This window comes from Heterocephalus glaber, unplaced genomic scaffold (assembly GCF_053883595.1).
Source record: "Heterocephalus glaber isolate CG9 unplaced genomic scaffold, H.glaber_assembly_v1.0 deba00000347, whole genome shotgun sequence".
Lineage (NCBI taxonomy): Eukaryota > Metazoa > Chordata > Mammalia > Rodentia > Bathyergidae > Heterocephalus > Heterocephalus glaber.
The window spans coordinates 60,352,815-60,376,547 of record NW_028258143.1 but is presented as its reverse complement, the minus strand read 5'-3'; positions in this window follow the sequence as shown (position 1 = coordinate 60,376,547).

The window sequence follows — 23,733 nt, the reverse complement described above, 5'->3', positions numbered from 1 at the left end:
ATTGTCAACACACAACATTTATCATGAAAGAAAACAATTACAAACCACTGGAATTTGTTGCTATTTGGTGATTATTAAGCATGTGTGTTAGAAATTCAGAATTATGTGGCATTTAATCTATGACTTCCTCCTACTTCCCTTTTTTCACTGTATGTATAGTTTTTTTCAGAAAAGGAAAGAATGGTTTTATAAATGCATTGATGGAGGAAGTCATTCAAAGAAAACTGAAAGCTCAGAAAAATAAACTTGTGGAATTTGTTTTGCCCAATTTGGGGCCTTCAATGTCTTTTTTTCTCTTATAAAAATAATTTTTAAATTTTATAATGTCCAAAATGAGTTATGATCTAACTTCTTATTGTAATGGGATAATTTTTAATTTTCTTCCAAAGTTATACCATTGATGCTTATCTTTAAAATAGCAACAAGCTAGAAATCCTATAAAGATATAAATAGTACATTCATATGATAGCAAAACCATTGTATCTTCTCAAATAAAAAATCACTTCAAAATATTTATCTTGCTCTCAGAGAGCTTAAATTTAGAACTAGTATTCCTAAGTTATTGTACTTAAAGTGGAGACAGATGAATGCCTGAAAATTGCCACCAAAAGCAATGAAAAGGGGTCACAATCCCACGCCTAGAACTGATGAAAAATATAACCATGCCTAATGAACATGAAATTTCAAGTGACTAAAAGTTATATAAAAAGGACAGTAATTCTTACTCTAAAATATGGGTTTTCTGGTCATTAACTGTATTCTTAATTATTCAAACTGTATATGGTGCCTTGGCCTTCTTATATTTCTAAAACAAGGTTGCCTTATTTTGAGAATGTTTATTGTTTCTAACACTGTTTCCCTCAATTTCTGTTGGAGGGTTCCACAGAGCTCACTTCATGTATGTGAACCACCTGACCACTGACTCAAAGTTGTCATCCTCCCAGGCATGCTTCCCTTGCTCAGGAATGTTATGGGCCCTAGTGAACTACGAAATGCTAAACTGTGCACAGTCAGTTCTGTAATCTTTCGTCAGAACTCCCAAAGGTGAAGGGCAAGAAAAGTATCAAGGCATCACTGCATGAAATACAAGAGTAAAGTACATCAGTAAACAATTATCTTCTTTCAGGAAATGCAGAGATTACAAGTGACAGGCAGGGACTATACTTGTATACAGTACCTGGAACCTATGCTTCAGCATGCCAGAGCATCAGAAAGGAATTTCAAAGAGGAAAAATGAATGGTGGCCAAATAAATCAGTAAACAGGGGTCAGAGTTTGACACTAAGTCACAGTGAGAGTGGGGAGTGGAGAATGATTTGACTGACATTGCTGTGAAGTTGAATGTATCTAGCAGAAGCAGGTAAAGATATCCATTGACAGTCATTTATACATCTATCTCAGCCAATCCTTAACTCTTTGGTTCCCTTATCCAAACCCTTCCCAACAATCACCCCTCACACTTTTCCCTGGATAGTCAATGCCTGCAACTATGTGAGTATCCTTCTGTACCCATTTTCATGTATTCAAAGGTAGATACATAGATGATATGTGGATAGATAGATGTATCATTGTTCAAGATACACACACACTCTTCTACATCTGTACTTCTTTCTTAATAAGTTTTGGAAATCTCAGTGATACAAATCTTATTCCATGATCCTCAGTGACTGTATAATACTTTATGTTATTGATAGACCACAATTCATCCAAACACTCTTTTAACAATGGGTATTCTTTTGCTTATATTTTTTGTTCATTCGCTACCCCAAACAACCCATTCCTGCAACAGGTCCTTATATAATGCCCTCTATGTGCCTATGGAAGTCTAGGAATGGAGCAACAAACAAAATAAGGCTCCTACTCTCATGGAACATCCATTCTTGGACAGGCAACAATTTAATATGTAAGAGAATATTATCTTTTTATGAAGCTGAATAAAGGGATAGAAAGTTAGAGGTAATTTACTTATTACTTTCAATGAGGTCATCAGAGAAGACCTCTCTGAGAAAATGACTGATCAGGTATATGAATGACTGGAGGGTGAAGTCATGAGGAGAGTTAAATAAAGGAAGAGCAGTCCAGTCAGAAAGAGTGGGAGGCACTGAGGTTCTGAGAGGAGAACATGCTTGGATTGAGAGAGAAAGATGGGAATGCCATTGTGGCTGAGGCAAGCAATGATGTCAGAAAGATATCTTGGCCAGGGTCCAGATAATGTGGGTTAGGAAATGCCACAATAAACATTCACAGATCTTGCTGGATTAGTTTTCCCAGAATGTTATCACAATTCACATGTCTACAAGCAGTCAGTGAACATAGGCCGTCTATGAACATAGACTCCCAGGTCTCCGCAGGCATTTGTCAGCTACTTAAATCTTTTTTAAAAAATATACTCACAACTTGAAATGCAATTAAGAATAAGAAAATATTTCTTTATAACAGGGCCAGGGATGTAGCTCAGTGGCACAGCTCCTGCCTGGCAAGTGCAAGGTCCTAAGTTCGATTTCCATACCAAAAAAAAAAAGTATACAAATATTCTTGTTAGTTTATCATATCTATCAAACTCAGAGAGATCTAGATATAATATCCAGCAGTAGGAAACAGGACAGTTTCACAGTGGGGGAAAAAAACCCCTCAGGATAAGCAAAAAAAGAAATTGTGGTGTAATCTCGGGTCCGGTGGCCTCTGGGATAATAGCTGCCAGGGCTAGAACTGGGGACATAACATTGGCTGTGCCAACACAGGGCTATTGGATAGGGTACATACTAAAAGGCCCAATGCGTATCGACATGAAGTAAATTATCTGGGTTAGAAGGAAATGGCCTTGTAAATACACATGTCCCTCGGTTTATAATGCGGTTACATCCTGATAACCCACAGTACATTGAATAGTATCTATTCAAAATGTAGTTAACACACCCAACCTGCCAAACATCATCACTCAGCGGCACAGCACCCTGTAGGAGTCAGGTGTTTCTTCTCCTGAGCACATGGCCACCTGGGAGCTACAGCTCACTGCCACTGCCCGGAATTCCAGAGAGCATCGGGCCACATACTTACTAGCTTTGGAAAAGACCAAACTTCATAATTTGTATGGTTTCTACTGAATGCATATCACTTTCACACAGTGGTTAACACTAAGTTGAATTACTGAAAGTTGGGGATCCTCTTAAGCGAAAATTTTGACTTTTCAACTGTAACTGTAACAAAGCAATTGAAATCAATAAATATGTATAAAATGAGTAAAAACGAAAGCAAAAGGAACTTGCTTTAGTGCTTTTTGTCTCAACTTTTTTTCAAAACTTCTGGTTTGATCATCTTAAATAGATGTCTTGCATTCGTGAGGGAGGAAGAGGAGAGGAATGGGAACAGCCAGGAAAAGCACAATAGACCTGAAGGCCAATAGGGAGGCAAATCCTTGAAGAATGAGAACCAGAAATATCTATTCAAGTCTTGTTGGCTTCTATTAAAAAGGCTCAAGGAGCTCTGAAATATCCAATATTTATGATATAGGAAAAAGCCACTTTACATTGAAACTTGTAGTTGTTTTAGATGATTACAAAACACTCATTTAATACAACCATGTACTCAGTATTTGTCAAAAAGGAGGTTATGAAAAATAGACATAATATTGATTCCACCTCAACTTTAAAACTCCTGATGGAAAAAAGAAAAGCCAGAGGGAGCCAGCTATGGAAGAAAGCCTCTATCTCACTGGGATCACTAAATTTTAATTTGCATCTTAGGCTTAAAAATAGACTTTTAAAATGATACAAAAAGAAATAAGAAAAAAGCCTTCTAAATACCAACACTCCATTAAATTTTAGTTGTACTCTCTTGCCATCATTTGGCTTTTAAAATTCTGATAACCTACCCTAAAAAAAATACAGCATTTCCTGTAGTCTAGACGACAAAACCTGCTTCCACGTCAGATAGGGCACTTGGGAAGCCAGGATCTGTCTCACTTCACTCACACCGTGTTGGGTTCCACGTGAGCGGGGGCTGGATGTCCCGTCCCCACCCCAACGGGGTCCCTGCGAGGCGGTGCTTCCTATCATGGGCCAATGCCTTCCACAAAGTGTGCTCGAAATTACATTGCTCCTTTGCACTTACCCTGTGAAGTCTCATCTCCCTGACACTGGCAGTGGCTTTGGGTGTTGGCTAAAGAGAAAGCAGCAAGCAGCAGCGAGGGAGGTGGTTTCCTGTGGTGCAGGCAGCTTAACACAGCTAAGTCCAGGTCAACCTCCAAATACTAAAACCGAGAAGTCAACAATAGGTTAATGTCAGGCAGCTGAACTTTTCTCTCTACCCACGCATAGAGTAGAGAAGCGTTTCACTGCTGAATTTTCTTTCACAGTTTTTCTTTGTTAAAAAAAAAAAAAAATCCAATTTAACAAAGCCTTTTGTAGCAGACACATTTTTTTTTTTTTTTCTATAAAAAAGGAAGCCCTTTTTCTTTAAAACACCTTCAGGAACCATTATAGATAGAAAGGGCTGTAACGTAAGATAAATACTTCTTGACATGGGGCCTTCAAATACCCTGTGGGTCTTGCCATGTAACTAGCTTGGACCAGACCAATCAAGAAAGCGAACCAGGAAACGTATGGACGTTGTTTAGCCCTAACCTGTGCTTGTGAATTAAATGAAGAAGGAGAAGAAGGAATTGTCACTCGGCTTACTCAATGTTACGGCTTGTGTCCAGATAGCCCCCCAAAGCCCCATGCAGGTCTAGGTGGGGCTTTTCAGAGGTGGCTGGATCTGCAGTGTGTGATGCTGGGCTCAAGGGTGTGTGATTACTAACTAGTCCACGGAGTGGTTTGGCATAGATCTGGGTGTGGATAATGGGAAAGCCCAGGCTGTGAGGGCTACCCGACCTAAGGGTGTGTAGCCTGGATAGAACATAAGGGACAGAAAGAGGGCTGCTCCTGTCCCTTGCTGCTTCACTACTTCATTGCTTTCAGCCTTCTGCCTGCCGTAAGCTGTTTGTCTTCTGCCTTGCCCCTCTGCCATGCCACCCTGCCTTGGAACCAGCCAACCATGAACTGAAACCTCTATACACTGTGAACTATAATAGACCTTTCCTCCTTTAACTTTGGGTGTCAGGTATTTTGTCTCAGCAAAGAGAAAAATAACCAAGACACTCAGATTAGGAAGATATATCGAATGTAATGATATCTAAAGTTCCATGCAACTATTAAATTCTCTGTGTTACAATCTATATTGATCGGCAGAATTTGAAGCACTTACATTTGTTTTTCAAAAAGCTTAATCACACTGCAAATCTACACAAAATCCTTTAGCCCTTTGCTTGATAAACTTCTGTTTTATTCCAGAGATTATATGGAGGAGGTGATCTAACCTGTGGGTTTTTGATTTATTTGTTTTATGTCAGGACTAGAGGTTTGAAAGCAAGTACATTCCAGGAAATTCATCTGGAACTTGGAATGTTTTTCCTTTAGTAACAATGTAATATATGGAGAATACATAGTATGTTCTATACTTTATTCTCTGCTATAGATAGATACATAGATAGATAGATAGAATCAATCTATATAACTTGCCATACATATATATATATATATAATTACATGTGCATAAAAAGTTCTAGAATACTGAAATGCAAATGAACATTTGAAACAAAATTTGTTTATACACTAGAGACTGTAGCTACATTTTATTCAGGAAATCAATGTTCTTGAATTTATTTGTCTAAGTAGAATGTGGTTATACGTTTGATTGTATCTACAATATTACTATTGTTGGTCCAGTAAGAAGGAACAGAGCTTAATTAGTATCTGTTTGCAGTATATTTGCAAAATCTCTTTATTCCCTCAGGGAAAAAAATCAATCACCTAACAACACTAATGCATCTTACTGCTCAGCACAAATTTCACTTCTACACATGAAAATTTTAAACTCAAAGTGCTCTTCATAATTTAAGCTTTAGTTTTTATATTCATTTTGAATTGAAGCAAAATTTGCTCACTTATTTCTGTTTAATTTAAATTTTATTACCTCTACTGAAAATAATACTTTGGCTTTTCTTTTCAATAGTTCAGTATCTTTCTCTTACCTACAATTGCTGTTTACATAAAAAGATGGCTTGTATATATCCAACACATCGCTTTATACAGAGTATAACAATAAAGGTTTTATTTTACTGCAACAAATTTATTAACCACCAATTACATGTAAGAACATGTTCTGCTCCAACCTTAAAGAGTCAATTGAGTTTGAAATAAATATTTTTTGCTGCTCTCTGTCAACGTATATAACTTGTGAGAGTACATCTGATATCTTTATCCATATTATTCAGAAGTAATCTCAGAAAAAAAATGTACTCAACATGGAGCAAAATATCAAGAAATACTAAATGGACTCAACACAGGGCAAAATATCGAGAAATACACTCACATATTAGTGACATGGTGTAGAACAAAAGAGGTCACTCAGAGTGAGACAGGTACAGATTCAAACCCTGGCTTTGGCCTCCTATTAACTGTGTGATTTTTAAGAACATGGATAATTAGCCTCTCGGCCACAATGTCTTCATCTGTAAAACAATGCCCGCCTCTGGAACCAATGTGCAGCCAGTACAGTTACAGCCACACTGTTAGGAAACAGTAAAGCACTGCCATACCCTGGTAAAGGGCTGCTGTCCGAGGCTCACAGTTCTTATGTCCCATTCCACACCAGTAGCTCCAGACCTCGCTAAATCTGGGGAACAAAGTATCAACATCACACCAGCTAGAGGGAGAGTCCTAAAAGACTACTCCAGGATGGACCTACTGATTGGTCAGTGTCCTTGTCCAACTGGTCGTTAAATAATTTTAATATCCCCCATACCTGCATCATAGAAGGTTGTTTAGGGTTTAGTGAGACAGCAGCACCTTGCTTTTAGCAAGCATTTGTGTTCAGTAATGCAGGCCAGCTTTTCTGTGCTCGTTCTCTCCGTCCTGGCTGTGTCTGCTGCAGCTTATCAGTAAGGTGCTTCATTTGATAAGGTCACAGAAAGCTTTTCCTCCCCAATTATTTTCTCCTTTCTTGGATTGCTGGCAATGCTGAATATAAATCTTTAGTAAAAATGTGTTTCACACTCTTAAAATGCAAGAAAAACAAACCATTTCTAAATTAGATCAGAATGTGTTACTGGGCTGAACTTGAATTTCAAGATGACTTATTTCTTACTTTTATGCCAATCTATTTAACTAATGAAAGACTGTACATTTTTTCTATTTCTACGGTTTGTTGACAAATACAATCATATGCTAGACATAAGAAAATAGAAAGAAAAAAAGATTTGATTAAGCTTAACCATAAAGCATTAACCTAAATTATTATAATGTCTTTGTTTCAGGCAAAGAAGGTTAGGAAGAAGAGATAAAATAAATTCCCTTTCTCCAAGTTGATGACCCCCAAAATGGCTAATTTAGAAGTACAAAAATCTAGAACAATATAACTATTTGACTTTGAAAAAACCAAATACATAATTAAACAGACAGATGCACTGCATAGATGTCAGTTTCTTTCCCAGGTTTACTGCTCCTCCCTTTTAGAGTGGAATGATAATATAAGTGTACATCCCTGTATATTTCTGCTCATCCCTGGCCTCTGTGCCTGGAATTAGAAGCACTATCCCTGCTGACCTGATAGGGCATAATTAGTGTAGAATATTAGGTAAGGCAGAGAGTGGGTGATTCGCCAATCAGATTTGCTATAGAAACAGTGGGTGTTACCACTTCTAGCCATTTCTGACTGTACTGTTAAGAATTCAATCATGGCATTAGTGGGCACCATTTGGCCGGGGAAGCCCAGTAGGTCATCAGTTTATGCCCCCACCCTCCAGACAAGTGGGAGGTGGAGCAGCACTAGTCACTGCTAATGCCATGAGCTGGAGGCTCTGGCCAGTAGATGAGAATTTACAGGGCTTTGTTTTTTTTAATTCATCAGGCCATATGCTGCCAGGCTGTCACGCAAATAGACAAAATTACAAATAATAAAGAAGAACCAACTGTTTTAGCATTTGGCTGTTTTCTGTCATCATTGCCATCTATGTGAGAGACCAGTTAATGAAAGAGGGGTCTTGGACTCCCAGTGACATCAACCTAAAGGGATAGATACTTCAAAATCCAAGCTTCATTCAAGCCATGTTAAACCTCTGCCCTAGGGTGCCTCAGTGCCAAGTGTCAGTTTGGCTGCGAAGCAGGGGATGCTGGCTGTCCAGCTGGCCTGGAGCTTGGGCGAATGTCTCCAATGCTCCCTGCAGCTGAGGCCCATTGTCCAGTGATGTGAGAAGAGAGGAAAGGTTAAGTTCCACTTAGGTTGGGTTAAGTTGGGGCTTAGGAGTGTATCAGATTCGGACATACTTTGAATAAGCTGCTTTAGAAATAGAAGAGATTAGTAAATGCATTTTCAGTTTTTAAATTACAAGAAAATTAGCATTTGTAGGCTGTTTGAAAGTCTCCAATTCTTTAATACCAAAGACTGCAAGAAAATCTCTCCAAGTAGGTTCTAAACTCTTCTCAAAATAATTGCATTTAAAATTAAAATGTTGCTAAACTTTTGTATAATTTCTGCTATTGCTCTATTCATAATTACTATCAACTCTCCAGTCTGTAAAAATGGCGAACTTCACACCCTTGATAGAATTCACACATTTATTTCCCAGACAGTAAACCTCCAACCAAAAAGTGAAGCAGAAATCAATTCATATCTATATGGATATATTTAAAATAATTCTGTTTTAGAAATGTTGTGCTACTGTTTATTTGCACCTCTACCAGGTCACTTTGAAACCGTAACTTGAACAATTTTAGACAACTCCAAGTCAGTTGTTTTTGCTTAATATACAATGTATTGTAATTCAAGGAATGAACTACAAAATAAAGGTATCACAGAAATACGTATACTGTACGTGTGATACTGGGAGAAGTTCGTGATGAGTCTTCTCATTCCACCCTTACTGCAAGTGTGCCCTGAAGAGTGATTTGCCCACAGGAGCCAAGACTACAAATGTCTTGCTGACAAGCAAAAGCAAATGATTTTCCATCCCGTTTTCCCAGCCACGTTACCCATTCCTGTGTTCTTAGCATCTCACTGGGTTTGCTTTTACTGCTGGCTACTTGTAGTTTAAAGTGTAACTGTGAAGCACACATGGGCTTAACTATTGTCAACAATGGTTCTCAGCTCTGGTGGAAAGCAAAACATAATAGAAAGCTGTAAAGATTCAATTCTAAACAATCATAGATACATTCCACTAAAATAACAGCTTTACAATGAAGATGCACTATCAGTTCATAGAGGAAATTAATATTGTTAGACAAATTTGTTCATGGTAAATGAAAATAATGACAATGAAAAATGATGCCCTCTTCAATTTTTCAAGAAGCTGTTATTAGAGACTCCTATGACAGGAGATAATAAGATCTATTGTCAGTGATATTCATCATCCTGTATTTCAAATTAATTTGAATTCTTTCAATTTAAAAAATTACAAGAAAATTAGCATTTGTGGGCTGTTTGAAAATCTCCAACTCTTTAATATCAAAGTCTGCAAGGAATTGTCTCTAAGCAGATTCTAAACTCTTCTCAAAATGCTGCATTTAAAACTAAAATGTTGCTAAACTTTTGTATAATTTCTGTTATCGCTCTAATTCTATTCATAATTATTATCAATTTTTTAGTCTGTACAAATGGAAAGTGCTTACTTCACTGGGAGACCAGGCTCACTGGTGCTACCCACCATGTAATGTCCTACAAGGAATTCTAATAAATTTAAAAACTAAGAAAGTAACACCTGAATCGATCTTCACCAGAATGTATGTTGAAGCAAGAAGTAATCCAATCACTTTACAAAGAATAAATGACAAGAGCTTCAGACACTTTTCATGTTATGGGAAACCATGTAAGGGAGGTGTGGAAAGACAGGTAATATTCCACTGTCTCAGTAGGAAATTTCAAGATATATTACTTTTCACAATACTAAAATTTATATTGCAAACTTAAGATGGCGGCATGGTTGCGCACACCTGTAATGCCAGCGCTTGGGAGTCTGAGGCCAGAGGATGGCTGCGAATTTGAGGCCAGCCCACCCTACATAGTAAGTTTAAGACCAGTTTGAACTACACAGAGAGATCGTGTCTCAAAAATAAACAAAGAGGACCGGGGATTTAGCTCAGTGATTCCGCCGCCTGCCTCGCAAGCGCAAGGTCCCAAGTTCGATCCCCAGTACCAAAACAAACAAAGAAAAATACATTTAAGAGTGAGTGATAAACACTCTTCTGTCTTAGGAAAATGCATGCCCAAAACAGGCAAGTTTATTTACGCAAGGTACCTACCTGTGGGCCAGGGATTTAGCTCAGTGGTGCCTCCTCCTGCCTCGAAAGCGCAAGGTCCTGAGTTCAATCCCTGGTACCAAAAAACAACAAAAAAACCCCAAAATGTACCTACGTGTTACTATGTTTTCAAGTAGAACAACGGATCATAAATTTTTAGGAACAAAATCGTTCATCAAGTTTCGTGTTTCACACCTATAACTTACTGAAGAAAGCCCCACTCTTACTTAGATGAAGTACCAAAGTCATAAATTTAAAAAAATACATTGTTCTCACACACAGGATGCAAAATATTTAATTATTTCTTCTTTTTAGTATTAGGATTATTGTTTTAATTTAAATGTTTCCTTAACTGATATATAAAAATGTTACCTATTAATAGGGTGACAATATTTTGATACATGTACACATCATGTAATGTTTAAATCAGTTTAAACATTTATTTTCCCAAACATAATCATTTCTTTATGGTGCAAACTCTTAAAATGCTTTGTTTTATCTTTCTGAAATGTATAATATATAATTAAATATAGTCATTCTACCACACAACATCAGAATTTCTTGCTTCTATGTAACTGTAGCTTAGTAGCATTGATCAATCTTTCCCTGTCCTTCCCTCCTTCCTACTCTTCCTGACCTCTGATAATCACCACTCTACACTCTCACCTCCATGAAATCAGCTTTTTTGGATTGCACATGTCTATCTGTGCCTGGCTTACTTTATTAGCATGATGATCTCCAGTTCCAGCCATTCTGTGACAAATGACAGGATTTCATTGTTTTATGGCTGAATAATATTCCATATGTATACATACCACATGTTCTTTATCCATCGTCAGTTGATGAGCACTTGGGTTTCTATTTCTTAGCTACTATAAACACTGCTATGATGAACACCAGAGAGCTGTGTTTTCAAATACTGATTTCATTACCTTTGGATATATACCCAGTAGCAGGATTGCTGGATCATACAGTTCTATTTTTAAATTTTTGAGGAACCTTCAAATTGTTCCTTCATTAACTCTTTTACTTAAAAGATAAATTCAACCACTACTCCATTCTATTAAACTCCTATTAATAAACTCCTATTATTCAACTTATTTCAAAGGCTAAAGAGGCTTCATTTGAAGACAAATGAATTCATTCATTCATTCATTCATTTCTTCATTCAACAAATATTCACTGGACTCCCCATTATGTGCCAGACACTAACTGTTCTCAGCACTGGCCAGCTATCTGTGATCAAGAAACTGATTTTGTAGAGAAACAAACCCTAAACAGGAAAATAAATAAACAAGATACTTAGAGGTTGTGCTAAGAGCTATAAAGTATGAGTAACTGGCTGAGAAGAACCATTTTAGATATCAGAGGGTGATACTTTCCATGGTGTGAAAAGCATAGTATCATTTACTTATGAAATATTTATAGACACACAAAATCTTTTCAGAGCTAAATGAGGCCTTAGAAATCATTCAATGCTATTGCCTCACTTTATATGATAAAAGTGAAGTTTGGCTAGGTTAAGTGGCTTACCTAATGTCTCATAACTAGCTGAATAATTAGATTTCATTGTTAAAAAGTAAAAGAGAAAGCATTGTTACATACATTAATTTGCTAATTATTCCACAGTAGTGAGACATGCATCTAAATTCTATCACTAAATCTGGTTACCAATCTAGTTACAATGGGGAATATTTATACAAAGAATGGTCTCCATCTAATTAGATTATTTCATAACTCTTATGAGGCATATGAATCTGGATATTTAATATCAAGTTCCCACTTTCATAATAATATTTTTTCCAGAATGTTCTAAGGGTTTTTCTTTGGAGACTACATCCATATGTGGATGCATAGAAATCAATAGCAACAAAATGTTGTCCTAAACTTTGTTCGAAGAATCATCATACTATTAAAAATCTGAAGGACTAGATCATATCTTAAAGTCTATTAAATTAATAATACTATAGAGATAAACCACCGAATACCTATAAACCACTATTTTCATAATGTAATTTGATCTTCAAATAAATTAGAATGGCAAATGTAAAAAATTTAGTATTATAATTCTTTTAGAAGACACTGAGATTTACAGTGGATAAGTGACCCACGGTCACACAGCTAGCGAGCATCACAAAGGGCTGAAATCTGCTCTCTTCATCCCAACCTCCACATCTTTCCTAGAACATCTACTCCTTCATAAGCAAGTATTGCGGAGTTGCTATGTACTTACTCAAGTGCTAAAGGAAATTATTAAGAAAGTGACATGTTAATTGGCTCTTTAAAAGTTCACAGTCTAAATGTAAATATCACTGTCCACACCCACACACCCCTAAGATGGATCAGTTACCTGAAGAAAGAAATGGTATCCCTCAGCAGCCAGACCTTTCTGCACAGTATCTCCTTCCCAAACATCTCTAAAAATGTCCATGAGTACATTCTAAGGTATCAATAATCCCCAGTGTTAGACCAGTATACAGCTCACTTGGCTTCTTCCCTTCTAAGACACAAAGAATCATATTGAGCAGTTACAACAGGTAAACCTGCTTCCACCAGTAACTGAAATCCAGTAGATTCAAACTATACTAGGAAAATAAGAGGCACTGTGAGACAGAGTAGTCCCCAAGCATCAAAATGGTTTCATTAACTAGGAAATGTTTCCTAACAGGCCAAAGAAATCCATTACTGAAAGATCCATTGACCCCATCCTTTGGCAGCCAGTGTTGCTGTTATGAGTCCAGCTCAGCACAGTGCCCTACACAGGTGAGTTTGACTTGGGACTGCCTACTGCTCACTCTGAGATGCCCATGAAGAGCTCAGAAATAGCCCATTAAATCAGGTGGTTCAGGGGCATTTCATGAGCCTGACTTTAGAACAAGCATAGAGAATTAATAAGGCTGACAGAGCCCATTATTTTTACACTCAAGTACATCACATTAAATTAGCAGACAGAGGCCACATGATGTGCGACATTTTTTCCACTGATAATCATTTATGTGGTGCCACTTTGACTATCACATTCTCCTCTTCCTTGGGCTAGCCTCCAACAGCCAGTCACTGCAAGTCTTTTCATCAGCTCCCAGTTTTTTGTTTTTCCTTAAGTGGGAAATCTATTTTGAGTTATTCTCACTGATGGTACTCTGATATGATGGGAAAGAAGCTTGAATGAAAATAAAATATTAGCAGAAAAATATAGATCTGACACTACTGAAGGGAGTAAAAAGATGTCCACTGCATTTAGGAAAAAATGTAACTTGACTTTAAGGTTAGAAAAATAATTTTGACTTTGCCTTCCTATTTTTGTAAATGGTATTTGTTGATTCTAAAGAACTAGCTATCCTTAAGGAATAAAGGAAAGATATTCTTACTTGATCTCTACTTTCTAATATTTGATGTGATGTGATGTTTTATAACTTCTCATTTTTTGTACATGGAAAAAAAAATCAAACCTAGAACATCTATTAGCAATAATGACAGAGTCTACTCACATATGTACGGTGACTTTCATCATTAAATGATGCAAAAATGATTCTTTAAATTAAGTAACTCATAAGCATGAAATTTTACTGCAGAACAATGAAAACTATTGGGGACAAACATACTACAACATCTATATTTAAATGTTTGCTGCCATTGCAGAACCTTTAGAAGGGATCAAAAAAAAGGGGGTCCAGGGATTTAGCTCAGTGGTTCCGGCACCTGCCTTGCAAGCACAAGGTTCCGAGTTCAAACCCTGGTACCAAAAAAAAGAAAGAAAAAAATAGAAAGAATCAAAGTCAATGTTGCTGTCATTTTTGAACTTAGAATTTTCAATCTACAGATGAATAAAAATATTCTTACTTTGTAGTCACATGGTCTTTCTTTCCTTCTTTCTGCCTTCTTCCTTTCATTTTTCTTTTGATCTATAACATTATTATCAGAAATTGGCCACTTGAGTTATTTACTATATATAGTTCCAGATGAAATGCCTAAGTAAAATATCAAATCTACCCTTAAATGAAGGTTTGCTATCAATGAAATATTAACCCACTATATGATTCATATTTGCAATGCAATGCCTTTGCCTATAGGCTGCAAAGTAAAGTATTACTCTTTAAATCATGTACACCTACTAATGTCCAACACAACCAGTAATCATTTCATGAGGATAGTTCCTTGGCTATGCAGAAGGCTCACTCCAAAACATGGCCTATTTAAATTACACAAAAATAATTTAGTTTTGAAAATACCATCCCAAGTGCCTCTTTGGCGGGGGGGGTACCAGGAATCAAACTCACGACCTTGCGCTTGCCAGGCAGGCAGAGCACCCCTGAGTTACATCCCTGGCCCTCATCCCAAACTGATTAGATCAGTTAACTTTCTAAGTTTGCTATAAAACTTTCACCTATGGACCCTAACTCCAAGTAGCAAATGCTTCTCTCAGACCCCCACATAGGATCACTTACTTCTCTAGTTTCCTATACTTATTGATGAAGAAAATAAAATCTGGGAGTTATCAAGTTATCTCAAGGCATTTTATTCAGATAAAAGAATAACTTCTCACCATTGCGCTGATGTATTTGAAACATCAACACAGAAATTTTTTCAGCAGTGCTCTCTGATCTTCACAAGGTAGTTTGTCCAAGACACTGCTCTGGGCTCTGTGTCTTCCTGATTAACTCTGTCATTTACTGGAGAGCTGCAAGCTTCTCCCTGTCAGCTCAGGTTTATGTGCGAATAAGTCATGTGTTTAAAGCACGCCGAATGCCACCCTAACAGATGTCCATAAGACAGAAGCTTTGATGTCATCTTAGAAGCATCTCAGAAATGCAGTAATTTGCTGAGGTGATCTTAAGGGCCTATTAAGGCAATGTAAATTCTTTATGATAGTTACAAGCTGATGGGGCTACACAGAATAGGTCTTCCATTCTTTCAGATCTGTAAGTAGACAAATCCCTGACTAGACGACTGATCTCGTAAGAGGAGAGAAGCCACTCGACATGGTGATTTTAAAAGATATAACTGAAAAGGCCAGTAGTCCCTCAATATTTAACTTATTGACTTATGACATAATGGTATTTTCAGCAAAAATTTTTGAGGAGGTTAACAGAAAAGATGATTGAAGTAGGTAAAGCCACCACAAATAAGCTTCATTTTTTTCATGGCCCTATGAATGACTCCCTTTGATTATAAAAATATAACTATGTAGATAAAAATATAAATAGCCCTTTCTCACAAAATAACATTCTTCACTTATTCTGAAGCAACACAATTACTAATTCAGGTTACCTAGATGTGTTTGGGAAAAAATAGTATACATAAAACCATTATGCTTTAATTTATGTCTACTCATTGGCTTTCACTATACTTTTAGAATTCAAAAAAATTAAGTCTTCAAAAGAAATTTAAAGGTCACCGGGGAGAATATTAGTGTCTACCTTCACAACGTCATGATAAATAATTCTGTTCTCCAGCTGCTACTGTACCATTGATACCTATCACCACTTCCGGTCTAGCTATGGACTGTTCTTTCTCCTCCCAGAATTAAATTTCATATTATCATACTTTATCAAGCAATATTATTCCCTGTGGAGTATCAGTCAACTTCCAGGCCATTCTTTATCATTTTTTTAAACAATCATTCTCAACTTGTTTCCAAAACTTTGCATCCTGAGTTAAATTTATATCCAGTCCTCTTTTTAACTTGCCTAAATTTGCCTTCCTTCCTCTTTTAATAAAACTCGATGATTCCTGTCTATTTTAGCTCCACCATAAAGCCTTAGAAGATCCTCCTAGCCCGGTGTTTTTCAAATGTTACTTTCAATTATTTGAGTGCCTTGTTAAAATCGGCTTTTGATTCAGTAGGTCTGGATGGGGCCTGCAATTTTGTTCCTAGATGAGAACCTGCCACTGGTCCTCAAGCACAATTTGAAAAAACAAGGCTCCAGCCTGCCATAATATCTACCTCCTCTAAACTCATCTAGGGCAGGCATCATGCATGATTTGGTCATGTTCATCTCTCTAGTGCCACTGAGGAGGTCTATACATTTTTTGCTGAATAATTAATTTACTGAATGAATAAATATGCAACAACCCTGTATTCAGAAAATTCTACTTAAAATGGAATATTTATTTTTATATGCACTTTTTTTCGTTGACTGGAATTTAGTTGAGGGCAGGCATCATATTCTATACCTTTTTCTCTTCAAAAACCTGTATATGCCCAATGTGTCCACAGAAAAAGGCACTCAGTATAAATACTGTCGAAAACAACTGATTGAACAAGTGCCAGAGAAGGAAGGGCATCAGGTGTAGCCCTCACCTGAGGTGCTCAGAAGACGAGCCTTAAACTGGCTACACCTGTAGACAGAGCCTCATGTCCAGCAAAGGCAGGGACATTTAAATGTGCAACCAGGAATAAAGGCTTTCTGTAGACACAAGACAAACTCTAATGAGAAAAATCCTGCAGTTTGTTGAAACGCCAAGCCAGTGGTTGATATGCTTGGGAATAAAACCAAGCATTATCACCAGGGTAGGCAGATGGCACATTTTTTTCTTAATTCAAAGCTTCACTTTTGTAAATAACAATGGAAATTGAACAACTGGCACATACCAAGTTTTACAGACTATGTTAGGAATTTTTAGAAATGAATTTCCTCAAAAATTTCTGCCCTTGAAGCATTCAAATGTACACTGACTTGCAGTATTGTTTGTTAAATACTTCACATCTGTGTGCTTTCTTCTCAACCAGGCAGTAGCTAGGAATAGGGACCTTATCTATAGCTATACTGTATCTATGTCTATGTCTCTGTCTGTATCTGTGTGTGTGTGTGTGTTTCTTGTTAAATAAATTATTTAGGAGAACTTGGGTGAGACACAACTCTAGTTCTAGATATGAATCTGATATTAAGCATAAAAGTGTAGGAGTAGGCCAGGAAATGGAATTTGAGGCATATAGCTTGAGTGGATTCTCAGACCAGAGAAGGAAACCCCACAAACAATACTAATTTCTTTCATTCGTTTTCTTTCCCTTATCCCCTTTCTTTCTCTTTCTTTCATGTCCCCAGAAGACAAACTAAGCCTCAAATTCTGCCAGTGTCTGGCTCTTTTAAAATATCATGTTGTGCAAATAGGTGAAAATTATGGTGCCCCTAAAGCCTTCCCAATCACTCCACCAAACATTGACTCTGCCACTAGATTACACATAAGCCATGTGCAAATAATTTGTGAGTCAAAGCAGTGAGCTATTGTCTTTTTATTACATTCAACTAGTCAGAAAAATAATTAAGGTGTTCATTCTTAGAAAGACAGGCATATACACACAAATATACATACAAATATACGGGTTCAGATAACTATACACTTCCAAATATACCTATGATGCTTCTGGCTTATGTTTTAATCTATCAACCACCTATTGTATAATTACTTAGAAAATTATGCTTTGATTCTATTCAGAAAACTGTTCTTCCAAGAACAGAGAAGCTTCTTGTGCATAAGTATTTAAAATAGAATGAAATTAGCAATCTGTAACTTAAAATTATACATAACATTTAGCTTCATTTAAAATTAAGAGCACTAGAAGAAGCAGACTTCCATGGCATTTTCATTATGCAGAGAGGTAAACAACAAATAAATAAGCCATACATGAATATGAAATTAACAGTATGGTAATTGCTTTACTCCTACAGTGTGTGCAATAGTAAATCCTCAAATAAACACTTAGTTGACCTCATTCTCACATATGTCTACTGCTTTTATCAAAGGCAGCATACCTGGAACACTCACACTAAGTCAAATTCCACAATGAGAGGTGCGAAGTCTGCTGTAATCACTACTGTCCCCTGGAAATTTTGGAGTGATTTCTTTACAAATTCTGTTACTCGCAGTATATCTGAGAGCCAAGGAACACAGGAGGAAATTTGGAAACGAATAAACCATGCATTTTGAGTATTATTATTTTACATATTACATCATAATTCTTCCGCTAGTTCTAAAAAAGCCTTGTTCGTTAATCAGCACAGCCATTCCAAGGCACCATGATACCTTTCTGCTAGGAACATGTCCATGCTCTCTCTCTAACACTGACCCTGTTTACTTGTTTTACCACATTTATGCACGAAACTGATAAACCTTATTTCTGCTGAATTTTTCCTTCTCCAGAGAAAGCAGGCATTCATTTCATTTTTTTCCTGGCTCTTAACAATAGCTAACTTTTGTCTTAGATTCTGGGCCCAAGCTTGCCCAAAATTTAACCCCAAGTAATGGTTTCTCTTTCTTACTCACAACCTCAAACTGACTCATTTATGAAGAGGCTGTTGGTACTACTGGAGTTTTCCAGTAGGCAAGGGTTAAAAGTTCAATAGTAATGTCACCTCTACCTTTATGAGTATATAACTGCTGAATTCAAAGCTATTTGGAGGTTATCTGACAAAAATATCTCACTGCTTCCTACAACATTCTCAACAGTGAGGTTCAGAAGGGATGCATGGCTCAAGAACATGTGAGACTATCTTTCCTAGCCAAGGATGTCAGCCACTGCATCAAAGCCAGTGACTACAAAACAAAATATTTAAAATATAGAAATAAAATAAATATGAAGTTCAAAGGAAAGAAAAAATGTCATTTCAAGTAATCACCTTAAAAATTATCAAGTTGGGGCAAGGAAAGAAGGGAAAAGAAAAAATATGAGAAAAGGAAAAAATGGAAACAAAGTCTTTGTAAATATGGAAGGGTGGAGGGGGTGAAGGGAGGGCAGGGAAATGGGGAAAGAATAAGAACTAAGATATCATGTAAAGGTACAAGTTCCCAATGATAAATGTAAATGTATTTCATACCTAAAATATACCAATAAACTTAATGAAAAAAAATTATCAAGTTTGCTCATCCTAGTGATGAAATTAGTATATCTCTGCTGATCTAAACTTGAATTTGACTCAGTGGGTAAATTTAAGCCTGAGGCTTGTATGCCATTATCAGAAGCTCTGTCAGTGAGTGCTTTAACCTAATTACATTTGATGCAGCAAATCAACAAAACCACTGCTGGTTATGACCTCTGCCAAGAGCACTAGCGAGCTAGACAAATGGAGCTTAAGATGTTATTAGTTGTTCTGTTGCAAAGTTCCAGATACAGCCCAACAGGAGGCTGTGCCTGACTTGGGTATGCACCCTCCAGATGGCATTCTGCATTGGCTTGTGGCAAGGCTCACAGGGATACTGGCACATTTTCTCTGTCAAAATGAAAGTTTTCCAATTACAAGGAGATAATGTGAGGAGATGCAAACTTAATCTCTCGAACAAAAGGTTGCAAGCTGTGTAATAGCCATTTCAGGGGAGAGATTTCACTCTAGTTCAATTGATTTAAACGTTGTAGATCACAAAATGGGCTATCTTTCCTAATAAAACCAAGGAATCAACCAAAGCTGATTCTATTTACTGGGACAGTGTTGTAATGGTTTCATCATCTAAGGGATGCTTCTTTTAACTGGGTGTTCTTCCATTGAATTGAAGCCTGTGATTATTTTTTGTTCTTCTCTAATGTGCAAATAGATATAAAGAAGCCATTTTCCTTTTAAATAGCAAACCGCTTAAATGAAGGCTTCAGGTGTAATGTTTTAACAGACCACTGTTGGATATCAGAGCTTAGAGTTTCACTGGGGTATATTAAATGGTGAAAGTAAAAACTACCCTATTATCATCAAAACCTCTAAGACAATTTAGCTAAAATGTTAGTACTCATTTTCTAACCCAGGCAACCCTAGTACAAATGGTATGTAGAACTATCAATAGCTATGGAAATGAGGTATTGTCCCTGAACACTTGTCCAAAAATAACGGACCCACCAAAGCAAGTCAGCAGGTGCTATGTTGTAAAGGTTACTTTTGAGAAAGATATGGATTTGTCAACTGACATGAGCATGCTGTGGCAAAACAGGGAAGCCACTGTATATTTATTTCTACAAATCCAACAGGGACAATTGCATAAGATGAGCATGTTTATGTGCCAGCTCTAAGCAAAATGTTTTGCACAGTAACTGCAACCATAGTCCTATTCTGAATGCATTAAATAGAATTTCAACAGAGTTTAAATACTGGAATGATCATATAGGTCTAATATGAGCAAAGCTCCTGCAATATTAATGCTAGATTCATCCTTTGTGCTTTAAGGAGAATTAATTGATCCAAAACTTTTAAGCACAGATTCATAATATTACAAGAGACAAGGCATACAGTACTTCTAAAAGTTAATTAATGTAATTTGCATTCAGAAAAATACTTTTAGATCAAGTTCCAAAACATTTTTAAAATATAATTTACCCATTGAGAGGAAGATCAATGTAGCAAGTGTGGGCAAAACACTGAAATTGTAGTCAATAGGGTAAAACCATAGGAAACAGATGTCTTTTGTATTTCCATAGGAAGTAGCTAGGAAACTGTCACTTCTTTACTGAAAATTCAGTCAGCTAAATCAAGAAGGACTATAAATTCTAAGTAGTCTCAACTGCAACATTGTAAGATCTGTAAATCAGTCAGAAATACAAGCATACTCTTCAAGTCACTCAGAAAATTTAACAGATTTCCACTGAAGAGTTAACATTTTCAAGCAATGAGCATTTTTAAAAAGTCTCAGCATTGACATAAAGTGGTCTGTAACAGCTGCTGTAAAGCTCAACATCAATTTTATGTTGGCTCAACTACTAAACAGCAATCACAATGACATCCCTCAGGAGATATCTGAGGGCCTGAGTGTATAGCAATTTAAAACCGAGCAGGAAATCAAAACTAATTTCTACGCTGTTTATGAACATAACTTCTCCCTATGTTCTCGTACCACCACCTAGTGGTTACATAGCTCTCAATCTGACCATTATTAAAAACCAAATAGTAATAGGGAGGAAGAGGGAAGGGAGAAAGGGAGGAAGAAAGGACAAAAGGAAAAGGAAAACAGAAGAGAGAGAAAATAAAGACAAAAAATAGCAGAAAATAAAAACTAAAACAAATATTCAAATAATTTTCAGATCTACATCGTAAAATTTGTAGATTTTACCACCTAAAATTAAAATGTTACTTAAAACCATTGTTTTCCGCATTTTTCAAATACATGAAAATTCTGTAGTTGACATAAAAAAATGACAGTTTTTTAAAAATGTGGTTGAATTTGGAGGTGTTTATCCTACAGTGTAGAATACACAGATATATTTGCCTGTGTGTAAACAGGTATGAACACAGGATGATACAATTATTTGTAATAGCCTCACTGTTGACTAGTAGACTAGTAGAGTTGTTTATATAAATCACTGCCCATGTGGAAAGAATAAAGTCAAATTTTGTGTCTTACTATGGAAAAATCTCTAACATATCTAGGTTGGTAGAGGAAAAGCAAGATGTAGCACAATGTGCTTTACATTTTACCACTTGTATAAAAATATATATTTTTTCTCTTATATGTGTAAAGTATTTCTGGAAGGATAGACAGAATGCTAGAAACATTACCTCTTCAGAGAAGAACTGGGTGAGCTGGAAGCCAAAGTGGAGAGGAACTATTTTGTTTACATCATGTCAAATCAATGTGTTAGCTATTCAAAGCTAAATAAATTTTAAACCTAAAAACCAGCACATGATTAAAAGGAACTGTTACCTGTGGCTTTTTAAAATCAACAAAAGTGCCCCCTGAAATATGTCATTTAAGGAAATATTTGCCACATCTAAGGTGAACTTATTGGAAAAACAACAGATATTGAAGCTTCATGTTTTTTCTCTATAAAAAGAAATTCAGTAGTCTAAAGGGGAGACATTATTTGTAAAAGGCATAAAATTGAAGTGATGAAATACTAAAATCATTTCACTCTCATACTTCGTGATGCTCTGCAAACCTCCATTTAGGAATATTCTTGTCAGGAGAGTCAGGATGCTCCAGGCCTTCCATGCACTGGGCTGAACTGCTTAGACAGTGAGAAAAGGATGTGGAGATAGCACTAGTGAACCATCAAGTGTCTAAAAGTAGAAAAAGTTGAGAACTCTTAGGAGATGGAAAGTGGAGAAGAAGTTATGGTATAGATCTGAAACGTCCCCTCAAAATTCATGTGTTCAGAGAATGGGCCTTTAAAAGGTGAACATTTCATTAGGGCTCTAACTTCATCAATGGATTAATCCATTGATCAGATCATAATTTGATGGCATTATTGGAAGGTGATGAAAATAGGAGGTGAGGGCTAGTTGAAGGGAGTGGGACATGGAGGCATACCCTTAGGGATTATGTCTGCTCTGTAGCTCTTCCTGTCTGGCCAATTCCCTCCTTCTCTGCTTTGGCTGCCAAGAGATAATGGCTTACTGCCATGCCCTCCCGCCATGATGTTTCTGCCTCACCACAGATCTACAAGCAATGAAGCCAGGGAACCATGGACTGAAACCTCTGAAACCATGAGCCAAAATAAATCTTTGCTCCTTCTACAGTTTACTGATGAAAAGTATGTGGTCACAGTGATGCAAAGCTGGCTAACCCAGAAGGTAAAAAATAAGTGTTCTTCAATGGAGAAGGAATGAGATCAAGACTGGATCCAGCCTCATTTTCACAAGGGACTTCAGCCATTGTCTTTTAAAGGTGACTCCACCATAGCCACAGAGAATGTCAGGTCAGACTGGCCAAAGAATAAGATCCAGGTAAATTTTTGTGTTAAATTGTTTAATTATTAAATAGCAATGCTAAGCATATACCATTTTTTTTTGGTACTCCTGATTCAGTCATTCTTTATTATTATTCTGGCAACATCTCTGAAAAGTCTTAGAGAAGACTATGAGTACACAGAGGAAGGTGGAGGGTAAGTTTGGAGAGGTGAAAAATCTGAATAGTTCTGGCTTAAGAAACCTGGAAAACTGACCTAATGGGACTGGAGAAGTGCTGTGGAAACCCAAAGGAAGGAAGCCCCAGCCATTTTTCTGAGATAAACTCCTAGGATTTAAATTGCTAGGTTACATAGTAATTACATATGAAAAAAGTTTTGCTTTTTCCAGAATGTCATATAGTTGAGATTATATAATATGTAGCCTTTTCAGATTGGCTTCTCTCACTTAGTACCATGTGTTCAAGGCTTCTCAGTGTCTTCTGGTTAATAATTCGTTTTCAGGTTTGAATAATATTCCATTGTGTGAATGCAAGTTTATTTTTTCTTTCACCTACTCAATGACATACTGGTTGTTTCCAAGAGATAGTGATTATGAATAAAGTTGCTATAAACATCCATGTGTAGGTTTTTGTGTGGATGTTTAAGTTTTCAATTCCTTTGGGTAAATAAATACCAAGGAGTGTGATTGCTAGAACATATGGTAAAAGTATGTTTAGTATTTTAAGAATCTGCCACAGTGTTTTCTAGAATGGTTGTACCATTTTACATTTCTACCACCAATGTGTGAGTGATTCAGTTTCTC